The following is a 16,371-nucleotide window of genomic DNA, read 5'->3' as shown; positions in this document are numbered from 1 at the left end:
TTTCAACAAAACCATATATTGATCACCACACACCATCTTCTGAGTGTTAATAGACATCAGTCTATTATGACAACTTGATGCCTTTATTATTCGTATCACCATACACAATTTTACATTTTGATCTATTACTACAATGCTGTCTGTGCATTTGCAAGTTTCTTGTTCCTACCCTGTTTACTCCCCTGCCTAATCAAGACAGTGACTACCACAGGTACAAGCAAGCATCCAGATCCCTGAAATAAAAGACAAGAAGCAGGCCAGGATCATGTTAATGGAAACCCAAAGTCAGGATCGAGAGCACAAAACTGCCAGGGAAATATATGAGCAATATCGAGAATTAAGAGATAAATATTCCCAAGAGCCAGAAGTTAATGGTTGATGCGGGCTAGAGCCCGATCAAAATATAAGAGGGGGGATATTGTTAAGAATAATATGTTACAGTTGCTGTTTGTAAACTCCTTACTTACCTTGTACCCCTGTCCCAGGTTTACTTACCTTGTACCCCTGTCGCAAATTGCTGTACCCCATATTTTTTTATTCCTTGTTCAGCCAGGCCCTGCCCCCTCTCCCAAGTTGCTGTACCCTGTGTTTCTTGTTCTGTGTTCAGCCAGGCACTGCCCCCACTGCTCCGAGACTCCCACATGGCAACATTGTATCCTTTTCCCGAGTTGCTGTACCGTCCTGAGGAGGAAGATGACATACGGACTTTTATGCAAACGAGAGAGACCAGAGACTTATGGGATGCACCCAGACTGGAAAAAACCCCCAAACAACGAGCCACGCAAAAGGGAAGGAATAGAACCAGCACCATCTAACAAGGAAGACCCAGAGGAGTCACCTGGCTTCTTTCAAGGGGCCGACATAACCTCGAGGAGACTCGACAGGGATGACAGCCTAGACTACAAGGCCTAAAGAGGAGTCTTCCCAGGGACTCCCGTGAGGGAGGAAGGCCCAGCTCTGCCCAACTGACAGAGCTGTACGGATTCTCCTCTTCTGCGGTGTCCAGTGGAAGCAGTGGTGGTGTGCGCAACCCCTCGGGCCCCCACCCCAGAGCTGTGCTGCTTAATAATGGCTGTTTTAAAAGCAGCTGGTCTCCTGGCCCATTTATCACAATCGTGAGCCTGGGGAATGCAGCTAAAGCCAGCCAAAAGCAATTTCTGGAAAGTCAAGCCTGCTTTACATTTTCTGGAGTTTGGTTGTGCCAACTTCACCAGTCATTTCTAAAAAAGGAAAAGAAACTCCAAGCAAAAGAGAGAAAAACACAAAGAAACCAACCCAAAGAAACCAATCAAACAAACAGATAAAACACCCCCAATCAAACCAAAGGCAATGAGAAGTTAGGACTAGTTGTAAGGATATCACAGCAGGCGAATGGCTGCTTCCTACTTGGATCACCATCCAAAGCCACCTAGAACAACTTCTCCAAAACATATCCAACAGGAGAAATGGAAAAAGTGATCCATGGCAGCTCTGCATTGTGGTGAAGGATGAGCATGCAGTGGTCCAGATGCAGCACTGCCCACCCTCCAGGCTGCAGTTTGCTCTGCTGAAAGACTCTTGCAGGACTGTGGCCCCTCTCCATGCAATGGAAATCATTGCCACAGCTCTCAGTTGAGGCACTGGCATTTCCAGAGCCAGATTCAGGCACAATCCTACTACCTGCTGAGCCTCTGGGAAAGGTGCTGAGCATCTTCAGGCCTAGAAGCACAAAAGAGCTCAGGCTCTCCCCGAACTGGGTTTTCAGGGCAGCTTTCCATATCTCTGCAAGATTTCTTCATCCCTCAACACGTCTGACTTCATTATGTCCAACGATGCATTTGGGTTTCTTCCGTCCTCTTGTGTGCCCGTGAGTAACCTTCCACGTGGATGAAGGAGATTGTGTACAGGACAATTGATTGCGGCATTGCCATTTGGCTTCACTGTCACTCAGTTGAACACGGTCCTTATCTAAGAAGGACTTCCAAGAAATGGGTAGGAGTTTTGGCTGTGAGAGGAGCAGAAAGCACATTTTCTACAGCAAATTGCTAGCTGATGCACTTTCCTCCCTGCCAAAATAGTGATTGCCATTCATCTTCCTGGGAAGAATGTAAAGACCCATTCAGAGATGCCAGGTTCAGCTGGCCTGTGGCTTTGTGTGCCTCATTTCACATGTCCAATTTCAAGGGCCACTAAAAGAGGCTCATGTTTGCCTTGCTACCCACAAGTGCTGTAGGTATTTCCAGGAGAAGAGGGAAAACATCGCTGTCCTGTGGTGTGGTAGAAATGCCACCACAACTGTGATTGTGTGAGCAAAGCCAGCCAGTGCTTTTTGGGGCAGCAGCAGCAGCTGAGAGTGTGGCAGAGCGGTTTTGATACTCTTTTTAGAGTCCTGCAAACATTGTTCCCGAAACAAGCCACAGCTTTGCAAACGTGCCCGAAGAAAATGCAAAGAGAACTGGGGTGTGAAAATCAAAGACTGTTTATCTGTAGAAGAAAAGGAACAAGAATGAACTACACCACATATTTACACTGTAAGAATATTGGTAACAACAACAACAACAACAAACTATAGAACCTATTTACCTGAGAACAGCTCTAACAAAACTCTATGAAACGTATTTACAGGCAACTTAAACAAACTCTAAAACTTCTATCCTGAACACAACAACTGTAAAACGTATGTACAGCAGGGTGGCATCTGTGTCTGTGATGTCCCTAAGTCCTGGAAGAAAAACAAGTAGCACGGTCAGTGCAGTCAGGCACGGAAGGGTGTTCCATGTGCTGCCAGGCTGGGACACTGGCCCAGTGGGACTCTGCTGCCAGAAGGGAGCCTGGCTGGGGGCTGTGGCCCAGGCACTGGAACAGGGCTTGTGTGGCCCACAGCAAGCCCAGGCCAGGCCAGGGATGGCCAGGAGAATCCAGTGCATGGGCTAGCGTGTCCCTGAGCAGGGAGTGCCCAGCCCGGCCCCAGGCTGGCAGCAGGGGCCCCACTCTGCCTGTGGGGAGCACCTGCCTGTTCTGCTGCTGGCATCGGTCTTCATCCCAAGACCATGTCTTCCTCCTTGTCTTTTAGATCAATATCCATCTCTTCAATATAATCTTTCGTTTCCACCTCCATCTCTTCCTCTGTCTCGTACATATCCACATCCATGTCTTCCTCTCCAGTATCCTCTCCGTCCACTTCCATGGCTTCTTCTCTATCAGTCTGTGTATCGACGTCCGTCTCCTCCTCTCCATCTGTGCCAGCCTGCAGAGGTAGCAAAATTTCCCACCCTGTCCCACAGAGCTCCAGCCCAGCCAGGCAGCTGCGGGGTGTCCGCCTCCGTGGAATAGTACCATACCTCTTTTGGAACAAATGCAGACATCCTGCAAGGATGGAGAGCAAAATCCAAGCGATGGGGAGCTTTGGGGACTGCTGGGGGAATCAGGGAGCAGGTGGCAACAAGGTGACAGGGGTAGGCTTGGAGCAGGGTGAATGAAGAGCGTGCTGGCACAAGGAGCCAAGGGTTGTGTTGTGGCCGTTGCTGGATGCTGGAAGTTCTAGCTGGAGCGTGCACTGTGACATCACCGCCAGGAGTTCAGGCCCAGGCTGAAGTGGACAACGGAGACCGTAGAATGAATGATGGAATCCCTGGGTGCTTGGGCTTGGAAGGGACCCTAAAGACCATCTTGTTCCAAGCGGAGCAATCTTCGCCCAGAAGAGGTTGCTCAGAGCCCCGCTCCCAGCTGGCCTTGGATGTTGCCAAGGATGGAGCATCCCCAGCCTCTGTGCACAGCCCGGGCCAGTGCCCCAGCAGCCGGAGTGGAAAAGAGCAGCTTCTTTAGATCCAACTTCAAGCTCACTCCTGCAGTTGAAAGGCTTCTCCTCTCTGTGCCCATCTTTCCTAGAGCTGCAGGGAGGCCTCGCCAGCCCCCTTCTCTTTCCAGGCTGAGCATCCCCAGCCCCACACGGACAGCAGTCCGATGCGTGGCAGTCAAGGCTAAAGGGTAGCAAATGGCTACATCAGGAAGTGAGAGATGGAAGCTTTTGGAGATGGAAGCTTTACCTCTAAATGTAGAAAAGAAAGAAAAGTGGAGGGGGAAATGGTGGGACTCTGGCTCTGTTCTAACTGGCGAAGATTTTCTTTTCTTCTTTTCTGTCGTGCTAACCCAAGTTTTGTTGTTTGAAAGGAGGTTTAGCAAAATATCCATCGTCTTCTCCACTGCTGAAACACTGAACAACACCTGGGCAGGCTGAGGATGCAGAGCAAAACCTGCAAATATCTACTGCTGATCGTGATCCTGGGGGATGCAGCTAAAGCCAGCCAAAAGCAATTTCTGGAAAGTCAAGCCTGCTTTACGTTTTCTGGAGTTTGGTTGTGCCAACTTCACCAGTCATTTCTAAAAAAGGAAAAGAAACTCCAAGCAAAAGAGAGAAAAACACAAAGAAACCAACCCAAAGAAACCAATCAAACAAACAGATAAAACACCCCCAATCAAACCAAAGGCAATGAGAAGTTAGGACTAGTTGTAAGGATATCACAGCAGGCGAATGGCTGCTTCCTACTTGGATCACCATCCAAAGCCACCTAGAACAACTTCTCCAAAACATATCCAACAGGAGAAATGGAAAAAGTGATCAATGGCAGCTCTGCATTGTGGTGAAGGATGAGCATGCAGTGGTCCAGATGCAGCACTGCCCACCCTCCAGGCTGCTGTTTGCTCTGCTGAAAGACTCTTGCAGGACTGTGGCCCCTCTCCATGCAATGGAAATCATTGCCACAGCTCTCAGTTGAGGCACTGGCATTTCCAGAGCCAGATTCAGGCACAATCCTACTACCTGCTGAGCCTCTGGGAAAGGTGCTGAGCATCTTCAGGCCTAGAAGCACAAAAGAGCTCAGGCTCTCCCCGAACTGGGTTTTCAGGGCAGCTTTCCATATCTCTGCAAGATTTCTTCATCCCTCAACACGTCTGACTTTATGATGTCCAACGATGCATTTGGGTTTCTTCCGTCCTCTTGTGTGCCCGTGAGTAACCTTCCACGTGGATGAAGGAGATTGTGTACAGGACAATTGATTGCGGCATTGCCATTTGGCTTCACTGTCACTCAGTTGAACACGGTCCTTATCTAAGAAGGACTTCCAAGAAATGGGTAGGAGTTTTGGCTGTGAGAGGAGCAGAAAGCACATTTTCTACAGCAAATTGCTAGCTGATGCACTTTCCTCCCTGCCAAAATAGTGATTGCCATTCATCTTCCTGGGAAGAATGTAAAGACCCATTCAGAGATGCCAGGTTCAGCTGGCCTGTGGCTTTGTGTGCCTCATTTCACATGTCCAATTTCAAGGGCCACTAAAAGAGGCTCATGTTTGCCTTGCTACCCACAAGTGCTGTAGCTATTTCCAGGAGAAGAGGGAAAACATCGCTGTCCTGTGGTGTGGTAGAAATGCCACCACAACTGTGATTGTGTGAGCAAAGCCAGCCAGTGCTTTTTGGGGCAGCAGCAGCAGCTGAGAGTGTGGCAGAGCGGTTTTGATACTCTTTTTAGAGTCCTGCAAACATTGTTCCCGAAACAAGCCACAGCTTTGCAAACGTGCCCGAAGAAAATGCAAAGAGAACTGGGGTGTGAAAATCAAAGACTGTTTATCTGTAGAAGAAAAGGAACAAGAATGAACTACACCACATATTTACACTGTAAGAATATTGGTAACAACAACAACAACAACAAACTATAGAACCTATTTACCTGAGAACAGCTCTAACAAAACTCTATGAAACGTATTTACAGACAACTTAAACAAACTCTAAAACTTCTATCCTGAACACAACAACTGTAAAACGTATGTACAGCAGGGTGGCATCTGTGTCTGTGATGTCCCTAAGTCCTGGAAGAAAAACAAGTAGCACGGTCAGTGCAGTCAGGCACGGAAGGGTGTTCCATGTGCTGCCAGGCTGGGACACTGGCCCAGTGGGACTCTGCTGCCAGAAGGGAGCCTGGCTGGGGGCTGTGGCCCAGGCACTGGAACAGGGCTTGTGTGGCCCACAGCAAGCCCAGGCCAGGCCAGGGATGGCCAGGAGAATCCAGTGCATGGGCTAGCGTGTCCCTGAGCAGGGAGTGCCCAGCCTGGCCCCAGGCTGGCAGCAGAGGCCCCACTCTGCCTGTGGGGAGCACCTGCCTGTTCTGCTGCTGGCATCGGTCTTCATCCCAAGACCATGTCTTCCTCCTTGTCTTTTAGATCAATATCCATCTCTTCAATATAATCTTTCGTTTCCACCTCCATCTCTTCCTCTGTCTCGTACATATCCACATCCATGTCTTCCTCTCCAGTATCCTCTCCGTCCACTTCCATGGCTTCTTCTCTATCAGTCTGTGTATCGACGTCCGTCTCCTCCTCTCCATCTGTGCCAGCCTGCAGAGGTAGCAAAATTTCCCACCCTGTCCCACAGAGCTCCAGCCCAGCCAGGCAGCTGCGGGGTGTCCGCCTCCGTGGAATAGTACCATACCTCTTTTGGAACAAATGCAGACATCCTGCAAGGATGGAGAGCAAAATCCAAGCGATGGGGAGCTTTGGGGACTGCTGGGGGAATCAGGGAGCAGGTGGCAACAAGGTGACAGGGGTAGGCTTGGAGCAGGGTGAATGAAGAGCGTGCTGGCACAAGGAGCCAAGGGTTGTGTTGTGGCCGTTGCTGGATGCTGGAAGTTCTAGCTGGAGCGTGCACTGTGACATCACCGCCAGGAGTTCAGGCCCAGGCTGAAGTGGACAACGGAGACCGTAGAATGAATGATGGAATCCCTGGATGCTTGGGCTTGGAAGGGACCCTAAAGTCCATCTTGTTCCAAGCGGAGCAATCTTCGCCCAGAAGAGGTTGCTCAGAGCCCCGCTCCCAGCTGGCCTTGGATGTTGCCAAGGATGGAGCATCCCCAGCCTCTGTGCACAGCCCGGGCCAGTGCCCCAGCAGCCGGAGTGGAAAAGAGCAGCTTCATTAGATCCAACTTCAAGCTCACTCCTGCAGTTGAAAGGCTTCTCCTCCCTGTGCCCATCTTTCCTAGAGCTGCAGGGAGGCCTCGCCAGCCCCCTTCTCTTTCCAGGCTGAGCATCCCCAGCCCCACACGGACAGCAGTCCGATGCGTGGCAGTCAAGGCTAAAGGGTAGCAAATGGCTACATCAGGAAGTGAGAGATGGAAGCTTTTGGAGATGGAAGCTTTACCTCTAAATGTAGAAAAGAAAGAAAAGTGGAGGGGGAAATGGTGGGACTCTGGCTCTGTTCTAACTGGCAAAGATTTTCTTTTCTTCTTTTCTGTCGTGCTAACCCAAGTTTTGTTGTTTGAAAGGAGGTTTAGCAAAATATCCATCGTCTTCTCCACTGCTGAAACACTGAACCACACCTGGGCAGGCTGAGGATGCAGAGCAAAACCTGCAAATATCTACTGCTGATCGTGATCCTGGGGAATGCAGCTAAAGCCAGCCAAAAGCAATTTCTGGAAAGTCAAGCCTGCTTTACGTTTTCTGGAGTTTAGTTGTGCAAACTTCCCCAGTCATTTCTAAAAAAGGAAAAGAAACTCCAAGCAAAAGAGAGAAAAACACAAAGAAACCAACCCAAAGAAACCAATCAAACAAACAGATAAAACACCCCCAATCAAACCAAAGGCAATGAGAAGTTAGGACTAGTTGTAAGGATATCACAGCAGGCGAATGGCTGCTTCCTACTTGGATCACCATCCAAAGCCACCTAGAACAACTTCTCCAAAACGTATCCAACAGGAGAAATGGAAAAAGTGATCAATGGCAGCTCTGCATTGTGGTGAAGGATGAGCATGCAGTGGTCCAGATGCAGCACTGCCCACCCTCCAGGCTGCTGTTTGCTCTGCTGAAAGACTCTTGCAGGACTGTGGCCCCTCTCCATGCAATGGAAATCATTGCCACAGCTCTCAGTTGAGGCACTGGCATTTCCAGAGCCAGATTCAGGCACAATCCTACTACCTGCTGAGCCTCTGGGAAAGGTGCTGAGCATCTTCAGGCCTAGAAGCACAAAAGAGCTCAGGCTCTCCCCGAACTGGGTTTTCAGGGCAGCTTTCCATATCTCTGCAAGATTTCTTCATCCCTCAACACGTCTGACTTTATGATGTCCAACGATGCATTTGGGTTTCTTCCGTCCTCTTGTGTGCCCGTGAGTAACCTTCCACGTGGATGAAGGAGATTGTGTACAGGACAATTGATTGCGGCATTGCCATTTGGCTTCACTGTCACTCAGTTGAACACGGTCCTTATCTAAGAAGGACTTCCAAGAAATGGGTAGGAGTTTTGGCTGTGAGAGGAGCAGAAAGCACATTTTCTACAGCAAATTGCTAGCTGATGCACTTTCCTCCCTGCCAAAATAGTGATTGCCATTCATCTTCCTGGGAAGCATGTAAAGACCCATTCAGAGATGCCAGGTTCAGCTGGCCTGTGGCTTTGTGTGCCTCATTTCACATGTCCAATTTCAAGGGCCACTAAAAGAGGCTCATGTTTGCCTTGCTACCCACAAGTGCTGTAGGTATTTCCAGGAGAAGAGGGAAAACATCGCTGTCCTGTGGTGTGGTAGAAATGCCACCACAACTGTGATTGTGTGAGCAAAGCCAGCCAGTGCTTTTTGGGGCAGCAGCAGCAGCTGAGAGTGTGGCAGAGCGGTTTTGATACTCTTTTTAGAGTCCTGCAAACATTGTTCCCGAAACAAGCCACAGCTTTGCAAACGTGCCCGAAGAAAATGCAAAGAGAACTGGGGTGTGAAAATCAAAGACTGTTTATCTGTAGAAGAAAAGGAACAAGAATGAACTACACCACATATTTACACTGTAAGAATATTGGTAACAACAACAACAACAACAAACTATAGAACCTATTTACCTGAGAACAGCTCTAACAAAACTCTATGAAACGTATTTACAGACAACTTAAACAAACTCTAAAACTTCTATCCTGAACACAACAACTGTAAAACGTATGTACAGCAGGGTGGCATCTGTGTCTGTGATGTCCCTAAGTCCTGGAAGAAAAACAAGTAGCACGGTCAGTGCAGTCAGGCACGGAAGGGTGTTCCATGTGCTGCCAGGCTGGGACACTGGCCCAGTGGGACTCTGCTGCCAGAAGGGAGCCTGGCTGGGGGCTGTGGCCCAGGCACTGGAACAGGGCTTGTGTGGCCCACAGCAAGCCCAGGCCAGGCCAGGGATGGCCAGGAGAATCCAGTGCATGGGCTAGCGTGTCCCTGAGCAGGGAGTGCCCAGCCTGGCCCCAGGCTGGCAGCAGAGGCCCCACTCTGCCTGTGGGGAGCACCTGCCTGTTCTGCTGCTGGCATCGGTCTTCATCCCAAGACCATGTCTTCCTCCTTGTCTTTTAGATCAATATCCATCTCTTCAATATAATCTTTCGTTTCCACCTCCATCTCTTCCTCTGTCTCGTACATATCCACATCCATGTCTTCCTCTCCAGTATCCTCTCCGTCCACTTCCATGGCTTCTTCTCTATCAGTCTGTGTATCGACGTCCGTCTCCTCCTCTCCATCTGTGCCAGCCTGCAGAGGTAGCAAAATTTCCCACCCTGTCCCACAGAGCTGCAGCCCAGCCAGGCAGCTGCGGGGTGTCCGCCTCCGTGGAATAGTACCATACCTCTTTTGGAACAAATGCAGACATCCTGCAAGGATGGAGAGCAAAATCCAAGCGATGGGGAGCTTTGGGGACTGCTGGGGGAATCAGGGAGCAGGTGGCAACAAGGTGACAGGGGTAGGCTTGGAGCAGGGTGAATGAAGAGCGTGCTGGCACAAGGAGCCAAGGGTTGTGTTGTGGCCGTTGCTGGATGCTGGAAGTTCTAGCTGGAGCGTGCACTGTGACATCACCGCCAGGAGTTCAGGCCCAGGCTGAAGTGGACAACGGAGACCGTAGAATGAATGATGGAATCCCTGGGTGCTTGGGCTTGGAAGGGACCCTAAAGACCATCTTGTTCCAAGCGGAGCAATCTTCGCCCAGAAGAGGTTGCTCAGAGCCCCGCTCCCAGCTGGCCTTGGATGTTGCCAAGGATGGAGCATCCCCAGCCTCTGTGCACAGCCCGGGCCAGTGCCCCAGCAGCCGGAGTGGAAAAGAGCAGCTTCATTAGATCCAACTTCAAGCTCACTCCTGCAGTTGAAAGGCTTCTCCTCCCTGTGCCCATCTTTCCTAGAGCTGCAGGGAGGCCTCGCCAGCCCCCTTCTCTTTCCAGGCTGAGCATCCCCAGCCCCACACGGACAGCAGTCCGATGCGTGGCAGTCAAGGCTAAAGGGTAGCAAATGGCTACATCAGGAAGTGAGAGATGGAAGCTTTTGGAGATGGAAGCTTTACCTCTAAATGTAGAAAAGAAAGAAAAGTGGAGGGGGAAATGGTGGGACTCTGGCTCTGTTCTAACTGGCAAAGATTTTCTTTTCTTCTTTTCTGTCGTGCTAACCCAAGTTTTGTTGTTTGAAAGGAGGTTTAGCAAAATATCCATCGTCTTCTCCACTGCTGAAACACTGAACCACACCTGGGCAGGCTGAGGATGCAGAGCAAAACCTGCAAATATCTACTGCTGATCGTGATCCTGGGGAATGCAGCTAAAGCCAGCCAAAAGCAATTTCTGGAAAGTCAAGCCTGCTTTACGTTTTCTGGAGTTTAGTTGTGCAAACTTCCCCAGTCATTTCTAAAAAAGGAAAAGAAACTCCAAGCAAAAGAGAGAAAAACACAAAGAAACCAACCCAAAGAAACCAATCAAACAAACAGATAAAACACCCCCAATCAAACCAAAGGCAATGAGAAGTTAGGACTAGTTGTAAGGATATCACAGCAGGCGAATGGCTGCTTCCTACTTGGATCACCATCCAAAGCCACCTAGAACAACTTCTCCAAAACGTATCCAACAGGAGAAATGGAAAAAGTGATCAATGGCAGCTCTGCATTGTGGTGAAGGATGAGCATGCAGTGGTCCAGATGCAGCACTGCCCACCCTCCAGGCTGCTGTTTGCTCTGCTGAAAGACTCTTGCAGGACTGTGGCCCCTCTCCATGCAATGGAAATCATTGCCACAGCTCTCAGTTGAGGCACTGGCATTTCCAGAGCCAGATTCAGGCACAATCCTACTACCTGCTGAGCCTCTGGGAAAGGTGCTGAGCATCTTCAGGCCTAGAAGCACAAAAGAGCTCAGGCTCTCCCCGAACTGGGTTTTCAGGGCAGCTTTCCATATCTCTGCAAGATTTCTTCATCCCTCAACACGTCTGACTTTATGATGTCCAACGATGCATTTGGGTTTCTTCCGTCCTCTTGTGTGCCCGTGAGTAACCTTCCACGTGGATGAAGGAGATTGTGTACAGGACAATTGATTGCGGCATTGCCATTTGGCTTCACTGTCACTCAGTTGAACACGGTCCTTATCTAAGAAGGACTTCCAAGAAATGGGTAGGAGTTTTGGCTGTGAGAGGAGCAGAAAGCACATTTTCTACAGCAAATTGCTAGCTGATGCACTTTCCTCCCTGCCAAAATAGTGATTGCCATTCATCTTCCTGGGAAGAATGTAAAGACCCATTCAGAGATGCCAGGTTCAGCTGGCCTGTGGCTTTGTGTGCCTCATTTCACATGTCCAATTTCAAGGGCCACTAAAAGAGGCTCATGTTTGCCTTGCTACCCACAAGTGCTGTAGGTATTTCCAGGAGAAGAGGGAAAACATCGCTGTCCTGTGGTGTGGTAGAAATGCCACCACAACTGTGATTGTGTGAGCAAAGCCAGCCAGTGCTTTTTGGGGCAGCAGCAGCAGCTGAGAGTGTGGCAGAGCGGTTTTGATACTCTTTTTAGAGTCCTGCAAACATTGTTCCCGAAACAAGCCACAGCTTTGCAAACGTGCCCGAAGAAAATGCAAAGAGAACTGGGGTGTGAAAATCAAAGACTGTTTATCTGTAGAAGAAAAGGAACAAGAATGAACTACACCACATATTTACACTGTAAGAATATTGGTAACAACAACAACAACAACAAACTATAGAACCTATTTACCTGAGAACAGCTCTAACAAAACTCTATGAAACGTATTTACAGACAACTTAAACAAACTCTAAAACTTCTATCCTGAACACAACAACTGTAAAACGTATGTACAGCAGGGTGGCATCTGTGTCTGTGATGTCCCTAAGTCCTGGAAGAAAAACAAGTAGCACGGTCAGTGCAGTCAGGCACGGAAGGGTGTTCCATGTGCTGCCAGGCTGGGACACTGGCCCAGTGGGACTCTGCTGCCAGAAGGGAGCCTGGCTGGGGGCTGTGGCCCAGGCACTGGAACAGGGCTTGTGTGGCCCACAGCAAGCCCAGGCCAGGCCAGGGATGGCCAGGAGAATCCAGTGCATGGGCTAGCGTGTCCCTGAGCAGGGAGTGCCCAGCCTGGCCCCAGGCTGGCAGCAGAGGCCCCACTCTGCCTGTGGGGAGCACCTGCCTGTTCTGCTGCTGGCATCGGTCTTCATCCCAAGACCATGTCTTCCTCCTTGTCTTTTAGATCAATATCCATCTCTTCAATATAATCTTTCGTTTCCACCTCCATCTCTTCCTCTGTCTCGTACATATCCACATCCATGTCTTCCTCTCCAGTATCCTCTCCGTCCACTTCCATGGCTTCTTCTCTATCAGTCTGTGTATCGACGTCCGTCTCCTCCTCTCCATCTGTGCCAGCCTGCAGAGGTAGCAAAATTTCCCACCCTGTCCCACAGAGCTGCAGCCCAGCCAGGCAGCTGCGGGGTGTCCGCCTCCGTGGAATAGTACCATACCTCTTTTGGAACAAATGCAGACATCCTGCAAGGATGGAGAGCAAAATCCAAGCGATGGGGAGCTTTGGGGACTGCTGGGGGAATCAGGGAGCAGGTGGCAACAAGGTGACAGGGGTAGGCTTGGAGCAGGGTGAATGAAGAGCGTGCTGGCACAAGGAGCCAAGGGTTGTGTTGTGGCCGTTGCTGGATGCTGGAAGTTCTAGCTGGAGCGTGCACTGTGACATCACCGCCAGGAGTTCAGGCCCAGGCTGAAGTGGACAACGGAGACCGTAGAATGAATGATGGAATCCCTGGGTGCTTGGGCTTGGAAGGGACCCTAAAGACCATCTTGTTCCAAGCGGAGCAATCTTCGCCCAGAAGAGGTTGCTCAGAGCCCCGCTCCCAGCTGGCCTTGGATGTTGCCAAGGATGGAGCATCCCCAGCCTCTGTGCACAGCCCGGGCCAGTGCCCCAGCAGCCGGAGTGGAAAAGAGCAGCTTCATTAGATCCAACTTCAAGCTCACTCCTGCAGTTGAAAGGCTTCTCCTCCCTGTGCCCATCTTTCCTAGAGCTGCAGGGAGGCCTCGCCAGCCCCCTTCTCTTTCCAGGCTGAGCATCCCCAGCCCCACACGGACAGCAGTCCGATGCGTGGCAGTCAAGGCTAAAGGGTAGCAAATGGCTACATCAGGAAGTGAGAGATGGAAGCTTTTGGAGATGGAAGCTTTACCTCTAAATGTAGAAAAGAAAGAAAAGTGGAGGGGGAAATGGTGGGACTCTGGCTCTGTTCTAACTGGCGAAGATTTTCTTTTCTTCTTTTCTGTCGTGCTAACCCAAGTTTTGTTGTTTGAAAGGAGGTTTAGCAAAATATCCATCGTCTTCTCCACTGCTGAAACACTGAACCACACCTGGGCAGGCTGAGGATGCAGAGCAAAACCTGCAAATATCTACTGCTGATCGTGATCCTGGGGAATGCAGCTAAAGCCAGCCAAAAGCAATTTCTGGAAAGTCAAGCCTGCTTTACGTTTTCTGGAGTTTAGTTGTGCCAACTTCACCAGTCATTTCTAAAAAAGGAAAAGAAACTCCAAGCAAAAGAGAGAAAAACACAAAGAAACCAACCCAAAGAAACCAATCAAACAAACAGATAAAACACCCCCAATCAAACCAAAGGCAATGAGAAGTTAGGACTAGTTGTAAGGATATCACAGCAGGCGAATGGCTGCTTCCTACTTGGATCACCATCCAAAGCCACCTAGAACAACTTCTCCAAAACATATCCAACAGGAGAAATGGAAAAAGTGATCCATGGCAGCTCTGCATTGTGGTGAAGGATGAGCATGCAGTGGTACAGATGCAGCACTGCCCACCCTCCAGGCTGCAGTTTGCTCTGCTGAAAGACTCTTGCAGGACTGTGGCCCCTCTCCATGCAATGGAAATCATTGCCACAGCTCTCAGTTGAGGCACTGGCATTTCCAGAGCCAGATTCAGGCACAATCCTACTACCTGCTGAGCCTCTGGGAAAGGTGCTGAGCATCTTCAGGCCTAGAAGCACAAAAGAGCTCAGGCTCTCCCCGAACTGGGTTTTCAGGGCAGCTTTCCATATCTCTGCAAGATTTCTTCATCCCTCAACACGTCTGACTTCATTATGTCCAACGATGCATTTGGGTTTCTTCCGTCCTCTTGTGTGCCCGTGAGTAACCTTCCACGTGGATGAAGGAGATTGTGTACAGGACAATTGATTGCGGCATTGCCATTTGGCTTCACTGTCACTCAGTTGAACACGGTCCTTATCTAAGAAGGACTTCCAAGAAATGGGTAGGAGTTTTGGCTGTGAGAGGAGCAGAAAGCACATTTTCTACAGCAAATTGCTAGCTGATGCACTTTCCTCCCTGCCAAAATAGTGATTGCCATTCATCTTCCTGGGAAGAATGTAAAGACCCATTCAGAGATGCCAGGTTCAGCTGGCCTGTGGCTTTGTGTGCCTCATTTCACATGTCCAATTTCAAGGGCCACTAAAAGAGGCTCATGTTTGCCTTGCTACCCACAAGTGCTGTAGCTATTTCCAGGAGAAGAGGGAAAACATCGCTGTCCTGTGGTGTGGTAGAAATGCCACCACAACTGTGATTGTGTGAGCAAAGCCAGCCAGTGCTTTTTGGGGCAGCAGCAGCAGCTGAGAGTGTGGCAGAGCGGTTTTGATACTCTTTTTAGAGTCCTGCAAACATTGTTCCCGAAACAAGCCACAGCTTTGCAAACGTGCCCGAAGAAAATGCAAAGAGAACTGGGGTGTGAAAATCAAAGACTGTTTATCTGTAGAAGAAAAGGAACAAGAATGAACTACACCACATATTTACACTGTAAGAATATTGGTAACAACAACAACAACAACAAACTATAGAACCTATTTACCTGAGAACAGCTCTAACAAAACTCTATGAAACGTATTTACAGGCAACTTAAACAAACTCTAAAACTTCTATCCTGAACACAACAACTGTAAAACGTATGTACAGCAGGGTGGCATCTGTGTCTGTGATGTCCCTAAGTCCTGGAAGAAAAACAAGTAGCACGGTCAGTGCAGTCAGGCACGGAAGGGTGTTCCATGTGCTGCCAGGCTGGGACACTGGCCCAGTGGGACTCTGCTGCCAGAAGGGAGCCTGGCTGGGGGCTGTGGCCCAGGCACTGGAACAGGGCTTGTGTGGCCCACAGCAAGCCCAGGCCAGGCCAGGGATGGCCAGCAGAATCCAGTGCATGGGCTAGCGTGTCCCTGAGCAGGGAGTGCCCAGCCCGGCCCCAGGCTGGCAGCAGGGGCCCCACTCTGCCTGTGGGGAGCACCTGCCTGTTCTGCTGCTGGCATCGGTCTTCATCCCAAGACCATGTCTTCCTCCTTGTCTTTTAGATCAATATCCATCTCTTCAATATAATCTTTCGTTTCCACCTCCATCTCTTCCTCTGTCTCGTACATATCCACATCCATGTCTTCCTCTCCAGTATCCTCTCCGTCCACTTCCATGGCTTCTTCTCTATCAGTCTGTGTATCGACGTCCGTCTCCTCCTCTCCGTCTGTGCCAGCCTGCAGAGGTAGCAAAATTTCCCACCCTGTCCCACAGAGCTGCAGCCCAGCCAGGCAGCTGCGGGGTGTCCGCCTCCGTGGAATAGTACCATACCTCTTTTGGAACAAATGCAGACATCCTGCAAGGATGGAGAGCAAAATCCAAGCGATGGGGAGCTTTGGGGACTGCTGGGGGAATCAGGGAGCAGGTGGCAACAAGGTGACAGGGGTAGGCTTGGAGCAGGGTGAATGAAGAGCGTGCTGGCACAAGGAGCCAAGGGTTGTGTTGTGGCCGTTGCTGGATGCTGGAAGTTCTAGCTGGAGCGTGCACTGTGACATCACCGCCAGGAGTTCAGGCCCAGGCTGAAGTGGACAACGGAGACCGTAGAATGAATGATGGAATCCCTGGGTGCTTGGGCTTGGAAGGGACCCTAAAGACCATCTTGTTCCAAGCGGAGCAATCTTCGCCCAGAAGAGGTTGCTCAGAGCCCCGCTCCCAGCTGGCCTTGGATGTTGCCAAGGATGGAGCATCCCCAGCCTCTGTGCACAGCCTGGGCCAGTGGCCCAGCAGCCGGAGTGGAAAAGAGCAGCTTCATTAGATCCAACTTCA

General features: G+C 50.1%; 1 long non-coding RNA gene across 1 annotated transcript; it reads right to left on the bottom strand.

Moving 5' to 3' along the window:
* Positions 1-2,441: 2,441 nt before the first annotated feature.
* Positions 2,442-16,051, bottom strand: LOC147645952 (uncharacterized). The gene is made up of 7 exons (XR_015282051.1): positions 15,877-16,051; positions 15,549-15,782; positions 15,119-15,257; positions 14,216-15,019; positions 3,321-4,798; positions 2,993-3,226; positions 2,442-2,701 (listed from the first exon to the last, which is right to left on the bottom strand). It is a non-coding gene; the product is annotated as an uncharacterized LOC147645952 (long non-coding RNA).
* Between the last annotated feature and the right edge of the window lie 320 nt (positions 16,052-16,371).

Source organism: Cyanistes caeruleus, unplaced genomic scaffold, assembly GCF_971803275.1.
Source record: "Cyanistes caeruleus unplaced genomic scaffold, bCyaCae1.hap1.1 HAP1_SCAFFOLD_142, whole genome shotgun sequence".
Taxonomy (NCBI): Eukaryota; Metazoa; Chordata; class Aves; order Passeriformes; family Paridae; genus Cyanistes; species Cyanistes caeruleus.
Note: the sequence above shows the minus strand (reverse complement) of the source record. Positions and strands in the feature narration are given on the sequence as shown.